A 10,498-nucleotide genomic window follows, 5' to 3' on the forward strand; every position below is an offset into this window, starting at 1 on the left:
AGTAGATGATTTTAGTAGTAGTAGATGTTAATTTAGGGTTCATAGATAATGATTTTTAGAAGTAGTGGATAGATGTTAATTAGTAGTAGATGTATAATTAGCAGTAGTACATGTTAATTAGTAGTAGATGTAGTAGTTAGATGTTAATTAGTAGTAGTAGATGTGCTAGTTTCTTTCTATTTATAGTAAGTTTATATTTAGTAAGAACTAGTTGAATTAATAGAACTAGTTTAGTTTTAGTTGAACTAGTTAAGTTTTAGTTGAACTAGTATAGTAAGTAAATTAATAACTAGTTGAACTACTTCCTTTTTAGAAAGAACTTGTTTTTTTCTTTTATACTAAGTTTATATTTAGTAAGAACTAGTTGAATTAATAGAACTAGTTGAACATGCATATTTGGTGTTATTTTTTAGTTTAAGCAATTATTTCATGTTTTGGTTACACCTCCGAGTGGCCTATGTTTTGCTGGAGTGTTGATTAATTTCCGTTCCGGCAAATTTTAGGCGCTCGATATGTCCTTTTTTAGCAAAGGTCATGCCGGATTTTTCCGTGAATTCTGGCATGACTTGTGCTAGAATATGTGGGAAATATCGAGTGGCCTAGATTTTCTTTGAAAAATAATAATCTAATTTAGGTTTTTTAGTACATATATTTAATTGTACAAGTTTAATCTTTGAATTATGAACGTAGGAAATGTCGTACTCGGACGACGACAGTCTCCCGAGGGAGTGCAGCTGGTGCCACGACGATCGAGGTATGTGCGACAGGTTCGTTGAGCTGGACGAAGATCGACGCTTCAGCATTAAGCTCGAGGAGACCTTCGATGTTGAAACGGTACGCAACAATGACAAGTGTTTTTTTCGTAATTAAGCATGACTTCAACTATTTCAACGTCTAATTTTCATCTTTTACAATTCGACTAGCTTATCCCATGCCATGCAAGACGCTATGTCTTGGAGAGGATGGGTTTTGAAGACCATGGAAATTTTCAAACAAAGAAAATACACCTAAGGACCCATCATGATATCGATTTTGAAGTAAATCTGTATAATTCTCAGAGCATAACCCATTTTGGTTATCAAAATTGGGAAGCACTTTGCAAAATGTATGGTTTTTATGAGGGTATGATTGTCACCATGGATCTTGGTCATCCTGACATCAAGCAAGACAATATGGACATTTGGGTCCTTGTTGATACGCTTTCGATTCTACCGCAATGTGAGTTTCTCAAACATAGTTATTAACTAATTTATATTGTTTATTTCAAAATAGTTGACAGCTTATTTCCATTGACAGCTTATTTTGAATCTTCAAAGAATGTGCAGAAGATGGTAGACAAAACCCACTACACTGATGGCTCCGAATTAACTTATAAGAAGAAAAATCATCTGATTGCTTATTGTACTTTTTTTGAGAATTACAATACCTATTATCGAACTCCTCCAAATTATGGTGAATACGTGCCACTAGTGCACGTGTTGAACCACGATAACTTCTATGGAGATACCCCGGTAAGATATTTTACTATTACGACATCCGTGCATCTTTTGCATACTTCTAAAACTAGTACATCATTGCTAACTACAAAGTTATTACTATGTTTTTCAACAGAAAATCCCGATGGATTGTGTGCCTCATCTGATGTATTACAATGGTCGCCTTGAAGTTCTGAACCTACAGCCAGGTCATCCTACGGATCTAACCTGTGCATATCGAATTTCTGAAACCGGTGAACACATGCTAATCAAAGAGTGGAAAAAATGTTTGGACATTCGTAAGGAGGTTCTTGGAAGCAACATTAAGCGAAAGGCAATAATTGGAGACAGGATAATCTGCATTCTCCATAATGGAGAGCGAGGGGCTATCTTGTTTTTTGCTATTTTACCTTAGAGAATATAGTAGGTCCTAAGAGAATGTAGTAGGTCCTATGAGGTACAATATGTTTATTATGTGATACAATGTGTTAGAGTTGAAGATGTCAGGAGTACTTGTGATTACGACTATTGACCAATGATATGATGATGATGATGATAAGTTGCTAATGATATGATGATGATGATATTTATTATATCATTGGGTGAAAGAACCGCTGATTAGTTTCAAGTGGATATCCGTCCACTTGAAACTAGTCCACACGGTTCTTTCACCCCGTGATGTAATAACTCATTATGATGTAAAAACAATTTGTAAATTCTTGTTGTATGAAAATTTGTGTAAAGGTGTACGAATACAACATGAAATAAAAAATAAATAAAATACGAAATAATAGTAGTAGCGCGGGCAGAGAGAAGCGCTACTACTAATTACCAGCACGCTCCTCCTGGAACTCGCTGCTACTAAGTCGATTTAGCCGTAGCGTGGGTGGAGGCACGCTGCTGCTATTCGTTAGCTGTAGCGCCTTATCAGTAGCGCACCACCCCGCGCTACTGATAGGTCTAAAACCCGCGCTGCTGCTAGCCTTTTCCCTAGTAGTGTCGATATACCCCCTCCCCGATAACTTCGACATGATGGGGGGAGGGGGTCGCCGAGGGTTCGAGGGTCACCGAGTGTTCGAGGGTTCGTGGGGGAGAGGGTCGGGAACTAACTAGGGTAGAGGGTCGAGGGTTGCCGAGTGTTCGAGGGATCGAGGGGGCGAGGGTCGGGAACTAGCTAGGGTAGAGGGTCGAGGGTCGCCAAGTGTTCGAGGGGGCGAGGGTCGGGAAGAAGAGGAGAAAAAAAGAGGAGAAGAAGAAGGAATAGAGGAGAAGAAAACTTCTTCTCCTCTATTCTTTCTTCTTCTCCTCTTTTTCTTCTTCTTCTTCCTCTTTTTCTTCTTCTTCTTCCTCTTCTTAAGGTGTCAAGGGTCGAGGGTTTCAGGGTCGAGGGTTCGAGGGTTCTATAGGGTCGAGGGATCGAGGGTCGAGGGTTCAAGGGTCATCTAGGGGTCGAGGGTTCCAGGGTCGTCAAAGGTTCGAGGGGTCGAGGATCACCGAGGGGTCGAGAGAGGTTTCCTAGTGTCAAAGTATTGTAGAAATCCATGGCTTCATCATTAGCCGGAAGTAACCAGGGCATGACGAAGTCCTCCAAAGTTATTTTAGAATGGTGTCCCAGATAGGATAATTTGCCTTTTTGTATGAATTTCAGCAAAGGCCTTCCAAATAACGATATTTGGAAGGCCTTTGCTGAAATTCATACAAAAAGGCAAATTATCCTATCTGGGACTCCGTTCCAAAATAACTTTGGAGAGCTTCGTACCATCATGCACCTGTTACTTTTTCCTAATGATGAAGACATGGTTTTGTTGAATCCTTTGACACTAGGCAACCTCCCGGCCCCTCGGCGATCCTCTCGAACATGAGAGGAAGAAGAGGATAAAAAAAGAAGAGGAAGAAGAAAATAAAGAGGAGAAGAAAGAATAGAGGAGTTCTCTTCTCTTTTTTTTTCTTCCTCTTCTTCTCTTTTTTTCTTCTTCTTCCTCTTTATTTTATCAGAAACGAGGGTCGTCGAGGGTCACCGAGCGGTAGAGGAGAAACCCTAAATATAAAGTATCGTCGGTGTGAGATACATGTACCGTCGGTGTCGGACACTACATCCACGTCCAACAAGTGGCACGGGCTTCGACGCCCACGTCACTTGTGGGACGTGGATGTAGTGTCCGACACCGACGGCCACATGTATCTCACACCCACGATACTTGCTATTTAGGGTTTCCTCTACGCTCGGTGACCCTCGACGACCCTCGTTCCCGATAAAAAAACTCCTCTATTCTTTCTTCTCCTCTTTTTTTCTTCTTCTTCCTCTTTTTTTATCCTCGAAGCGTTGTCGAGGCCACCCCAAACCCTAGAGAAGCAGCATCGAGGCCACCCCAAACCCTAGAGAAGCAGCGTCGAGGCCACCCCAAACCCTAGAGAAGCAGCGTCAAGGCCACTAATTAATATTAGTTCTACATTTGCCACTAATATATCCATCTGTCATGTTTGAATAATAATTTCCATGTTGTCAATATTTGTAGAAACTTTGGACACCGCCCGAGACGAAGTACAAGAAGAGTTGTTGGGGGACATAATCGCACGAGGAAGTGGTGCTGTCTGCTCGTTGTTTCTCAACGACACCGATGGTCTGGAAGCAGCTGGCTATGATTATGATGGCTCCGGTGACCTAATGCCGGTGCAAGAAGGAGACCGTGAGGACGGCTCCAGGGACCCAATGCCGGTGCAAGAGGTAGACCGTGATGACGTCTCCGGTGACCGAACCGAGTCCGGCCAGGTATATATATTAGTTAAGCTTCTGCTGACTAGCTAATTGATGCATTCATTGTTTTGGTATGTACACATATTAATTAAGTCTTTGTTCTTTTTTCTAGCCCTCCGGATCGAGCACAACTTCGGTAAAGAGACGAGGCCCGAAGAAAAAGTTGAGCTCGGATGAAAAGTTTGAGATCATAGCAATCGCGCCCGACGGCCAACCGATTGAACCCCTCCGGACAAAGAGCGCATTTGTTGCTCAGTGTGGGGTTTTGGTTAGGGACAAGATCCCGATCAGTATCCAGCAATGGTTTAAGCCGGCTACAGAAGACCCTGAGGTGTCTTATGTCAATGCTGTGCAGAAAAATGATCTTTGGACTGAGCTGAAGTCAAATTTCACCCTACCGCCAGAGGATAATCCAGAGAAGCCAGTTAAAGAGCAATTAATCAAGCCTTCGCTCTTAAGAGGATGGCAAAACTATTCAGGAGATGGAAGAAAGAGCTGAATAAGTTTGTCGAAAATAATGAGACACCAGAATTCAAGGGCAGGTATGAGAAGATTAGAGATCACTGGCCCGCATTTGTGGCCCACAAGACATCGGAAAAGAGTAAGAAGATGTCGGTGACAAATAAGCAAAATTCTGCCAAGAAGAAGCATCACCATCGCACGGGGTCAGGTGGCTACCTCGTAGCCCGGCCTAAGTGGGCCAAGACTGAGAATGATCTGGTTGATAAAGGGATCGAACCAGAGACAATTAACTGGCCAGACAGTTGCCAGACTTGGTTCTTCGGGGCTGGCGGAACCTTGGACCCTATAACAGGGAAGTGCATTTGGACGAACGATCAAATGGACATACCAGTCAGGAAGCTTCAGCACTATATCGAAGCAGCGCAACAAGGGACGTTCTTTCCAGACAGAGAGAACGACGAGCTCAAAATGGCCCTCGGGAATCATGAGCACCCTGGACGGACACGAGGCACGCGAGGCTCCATTCCGTGGAAGGTTGGGTTTCCGGACGCAGGCGGTTACAAATCCCATGATAGGAGGAAAAAAGTGCAGCAGACCCAAATGCAGGCGCTGCAAGCAAGGGTACAAGCGATAGAGGAACGAGAAGCAAATCGCAGCAAACGTACTGCCGAAGCTTCCCCCGAAGCTACCCCGCCATCTCAGCGGAGAAGCAGCGTGGCTTCCACCGAGCTGCTTCAGCCGGAGCATGCCTTGACGGCTCCTGCCAGCTATCCCGTGGATGCTATCACGGAGTCTCAAAATTGCCACCTTATGACGCAATGGATGAATTTGAAGGTCAAGGCGGCTGTTGGCTCTGTTTATCCTACTGAACGAGGCGCAACTTTTCACTGCCGGCCGATTCCAGAAGGATATGATAGGATGATGGTGGATGAAATAACGGAGGGATTTGAGGACCTCCAGCTTGACCACCCTACTGGTGAAGGGGAGACTAGGCTGGGGTCTTCTCTGAAGACTCCATGCCTATGGCGGAAGGAGCTCATCAACCTTCCGAACTGGACGCCTCCGCCTCCTCCTCCTCCGGCAAGTCAGGGCACTCGGCCTCCTCCAACGCCTCCTCCTCTGGCGAGTCAGGGCACTCCGCCTCCTCCACCGCCTCCTCCTCTGGCGAGTGACGATCAGGGCACTCGACCAGCTCCTTCTCCAGTGCGTGGCGGCACTCCGCCTCCTTCTCCGCCTGCGCCGACGCGCCCGAGCAGCCAGCCTCCTCCTTCTCCGCCTCGTCAGCAAGGGCAGAAGAGACCTGCCGCCGCTCTGGCTGCTCCGGCGCGTCGTAGTCCTTCTCCTCCGCCTCGTAAGCAAGTAAAGAAGACAACCGCTCCATCTGCTCGGCCGGCGTCTAGCAGTACAGCCAGAGGCGGGAGGAAATACAGATTTGGTCCTTCTTTGAAGACTCCACAGAAGTTACCATACGAGAGGACCCCGGAGGAGAACGCCGAGATCGCACGAGAAGAAGTGAGGAACTACTTTGAAGGGGTGAAAGCAAAGAAACATCCACCTCCAGAGGAGAAGGTAGATCCGGTGAAAGCGAGGCGCACTCTGGCTGCCCTGACAAAACCACCCAAGTCTCCGCCGAAAGGAAACTATGAGCGCATTATTGGAAAAGAATTTGCCGAAGCGGAGCAGTCGGGAAGTACTGTCAGTGATCAAAGGCTGAAAGAACGACGAGCTGGGAAACAAATTGCCCAGCTCGGCGAACAAGCGAAGCAATCGTGCCCCCCGCTCAAGGTGCCTGGCGACAACGTCGCTAATGATCCGAGGATGGTGCCCGGTTATAGCAATCTTGGCGATTACCTGCCCGACGATGTACATTATGATTTCATGGAGGTGCAGATACAATGATACGAGTACGGGAAGCCTCTCGTCAAAGATGAAAGATCTCTATCAACGATGATGCGAAGATTGCATGATTGGTACTTGAAAATCTGCAGAGACTCTGGGGGGAGGAGTACTTTGTATGTGAAAGTTAAAAAGGAGCATGACCTCGTTGGAATTGAATTGTTGCCTATTCCATTTGAGGAGTTCTTTCAGTTTTTCAATCAATTGGCCCTCGATAAAACAACGGTCGCCTGCTACTGTCTGTAAGTAGTACTACTTCTGTCATTAAGTCTCTCTATATAGCTCAGCTCTTTCATTGCATGTATTTATAATCATCCTCACTATATTATGCAGATTGAAGATCGCCGAATTGAAGAAAAGACAAGTCGGTGATATTGGGTTCATTAACACATATCTCATAGATGCAACTCAGGTTAAATTTCACGCCGCAGCTACCGAGGCCAACTTGCTACGTTCGTTGGTAATAAATGAAAACAAAGATATAATACTTTTTCCTTACAACTTCAAGTGAGTGTTACTGTCTTGTGCGTATTCGGTTTCCCTTATATATTAGTCAAGGTTATAATAATGTAATTGATGAGTTATGCATGCGTGTGCAGTTTTCACTATATTCTCCTAGAGATTAAGCTTGAGCAGGGACTAGTAACCGTCTTAGACTCAAGACGAAAAGATCCCCAGGACTATGCAGACATGACTCAAATACTCGAGAAGTAAGTTAAATGATCATTATCCACCATATCAGCAACTTTGTTCATTTCCTGATATATCAAGTAATTGTTTTCTTTGTCCGGCAGGGTTTGGAGAAAATTCACCAGAAAAGCTCCGGGACTGCCGAAGGAGCTGCAATTTAGACACCCGAAAGTAAGTACTATAGTAGCATGTTCCGCGCATCTACTAGTGATTCAAGCGCTAGTTTCATCAATACCATTTGGCATTTTTGCTTATCAGTTTGATTGACCTCTATTTCTTGTAAAGTGGTTGTGGCAGGAACAAGGGAATGATTTCTATGGATACTACGTTTGCGAGTCCATCCGCCACACGACCTATGAGCGGGGATACACTGACGAACAATATGAAGTACGTAAATAACAACATTCACAATTTTATTTTATTACCATCATTTGTGTTGAGTTTCATTCATTCATATATATATGTATTGACCCTCTTCTTTAAATTAGATGTTTCGGAAGAGGGATGAACTCCTAGCACCAGCTCGCATGCGAGCAATTCAAGAGGAATTAGCGGCATTCTTTTTTGACCACGTGATCGCTGAAGACAGAGAATACTATGTGGACCCTCAGCCCGTATGATTATATTTGTAAGAGATAATTATTGTATACATGTAGCCGGTAGTGTCGGATAGATATACGAGAACTTGTTGTTCGACCAATCTTTCGGAGAAGGAGAGGTGGTCGATATCACTTCTCTTTGTATGCATATATGTTCATGACGATCTTCTGTTTCCTTCGTTTGCTTACTAGCTAGCTAGCGTGTCTAGTCCTCTCTATACGTATGTATAGTACGTAGCGTCGACCAAGCACGGACATAAGAGAGGACACTTCTCTCTATTAATTATAGCTAGCTAACACAATATATGAAACACCTAAATTAACCCCCCCAAAACCCCCAACCCCCCCTTAAAAAAAACAAAAACCCCAGCCACAGAAATGCTGACGCGTGGATACCTATTGGTCCAAGTTGATGCCACCAACCGGGACCAAAGGGTCTCCTGCCCGGGCTCCGAGCACAGGCCACGTGGAGGCCCATCTGTCCCGGTTCTGGATTGAACCGGGACTAAAGGGACAGTGCATTAGTACCGACCCTTTAGTCCCGGTTCCAGAACCGGGACAAAAGGCTCTTACGAACCGGGACAACAGACCTTTTTTCTACCAGTGTGACCTGCAGCTACCCACCTGACAGCCCACCAAGGATCACAAGCGTGTAAGTACTTCCTCATCTGTACCTATGCTCACTTGTGCATGAAATAATGAACGGAAAATCAAAAAGGTTGCATATAACTGCCGTGCAACGTGGAGTGAAACTGACCCACTTCATTTGCTCCCTGCAGAAACCTGTCCTCCAGTGGTCTAAATGGTGATATATCACCATCTTTCGTGAATCTGAAGACAGTCCAATACCTGTACGTTTGGAGTTTTCCACTCCATCCATCCCATAATATAATGTGCAAGTTTGCTAAAGTCAAACATCACAAACTTTGGTCAAATTTATAAAGAAAATTATCTATATCTACAATATCAATATATTTCATGATAGAGTTTTCTACAAAGTTGACCAAATGAGGTTACGAAGTTTGACTTAAAAAAATATAAACACACTATATTTTCGGATGGATAGATCAAGTATCTATTTTGACCCAGTTTGTATTAGTTTTTTCTTTGCAACAAAAAATATATGAAATAAGATTGTGTTTCGTCTTTTGCAGTGACCTGTCAAACAATAACCTTACAGGCTCAATTCCAGATGGTCTTTCGCAATTACCTTCACTGACGTTTCTGTAAGCATGGAAGCTTTCTTTGAAATTTTAAACTATTCGCACGAGTTGTCATTTGAATAGGTTGAGTATTTTGTTTCCATAGAGATGTTTCAGGCAACCGGCTAAATGGATCGATCCCCTCTGGACTCCTCAAAAGAATTCGAGATGACTCTCTGGATCTAAGGTACGATCCATTTCAATTTCTTCCCAGTCTATCTGGCAATGATACTTAGAATTTCACTAATATCTTTCGTTGCATATTTTGTTAGATATGGCAACAATCCAAACCTCTGTACCAATGCTAATTCATGTCAGATACCTGCTAAAAGGAACAACAAGCTAGCCATCTACATTGTTGTGCCCGCAGTTCTGATTGCGGTGATAGTATCAGTGACATTGCTACTGATTTGCTTGCTAAAACGAAAGAAGCAAGGTGAGGCTTCTGCAGCACCACAACAGTCCATTAATAAATTTCCCATATGTCAGCACCAATTAATATTAGCTAGTGCCATTCGCCACCTGTGAAGGTTCAATGAACAACTCCATTACACCCCGGAATGAGACAATGACAACCAATGCACCGGGAAACAATGTCTGCACCGACAGTTCGCTGCAGCGTCTTGAGAACCGTCGGTTCACGTACAAAGACTTAGAGAAGATAACGAACAACTTTCAGCGAGTGCTGGGACGCGGAGGGTTCGGGTATGTCTACGACGGCTTCTTGGAGGATGGCACCCAGGTGGCGGTGAAGCTGCGGTCTCATTCTTCCCATCAAGGCGTCAAGGAGTTCCTCGCAGAGGTATACTTTCTGTCAGTACGCTTGATGTTTCAGAGTTCGAGAGATTTCAGAGTGAAATTTGATAAGTTTATATGAACATTTCTCTAGGCTCAAATTTTGACACAGATTCACCACAAGAATCTTGTCTCCATGATTGGTTATTGCAAGGATGGAGAGTACATGGCACTTGTCTATGAGTACATGTCGGAAGGAACACTGCAAGAGCATATTGATGGTATGCACATTGTCTAGCAGTTTTTTTTTACTTATGAAGATTTCAGTTGGTGGTCTCACTCCTTTTCCAACCTCCCCATTACTTCGCCCCTCACAAGTGGCCCCATGCAAGACCGCCAGCATGACAATCCTCTCTCCCAAATCCTTGTACTTCTTGTGCCTCTCCTACCCAAATCCCCTCCTACCACCTCGCATCACGCATCACGCACCCGCTACCCCACCCCCACCCCCAATTTCTAATATATATCTTCCTGGCTCAAAACCTAAATGACGACTATGTAGACCTTCATTCTTGACAAAGCTCATTGAATCTTGAGAGCAAACACTTATATCCTAGCCTATCGAGGTTCATTCGGTGTATAAACCTTGTTAGAGATCGTATATTAATTCAATATATAACTTTA

At 44.1% G+C, this 10,498-nt stretch overlaps 2 pseudogenes; one reads left to right on the plus strand and one right to left on the minus strand.

Moving 5' to 3' along the window:
* Positions 1-10,498, minus strand: part of LOC123043653 (probable LRR receptor-like serine/threonine-protein kinase At4g29180) — a 139,528-nt pseudogene that overhangs the window by 15,913 nt on the left and 113,117 nt on the right.
* Positions 1-10,498, plus strand: part of LOC123183771 (putative leucine-rich repeat receptor-like protein kinase At2g19210) — a 24,296-nt pseudogene that overhangs the window by 9,752 nt on the left and 4,046 nt on the right.

This window comes from Triticum aestivum, chromosome 1A, assembly GCF_018294505.1.
Source record: "Triticum aestivum cultivar Chinese Spring chromosome 1A, IWGSC CS RefSeq v2.1, whole genome shotgun sequence".
Lineage (NCBI taxonomy): Eukaryota > Viridiplantae > Streptophyta > Magnoliopsida > Poales > Poaceae > Triticum > Triticum aestivum.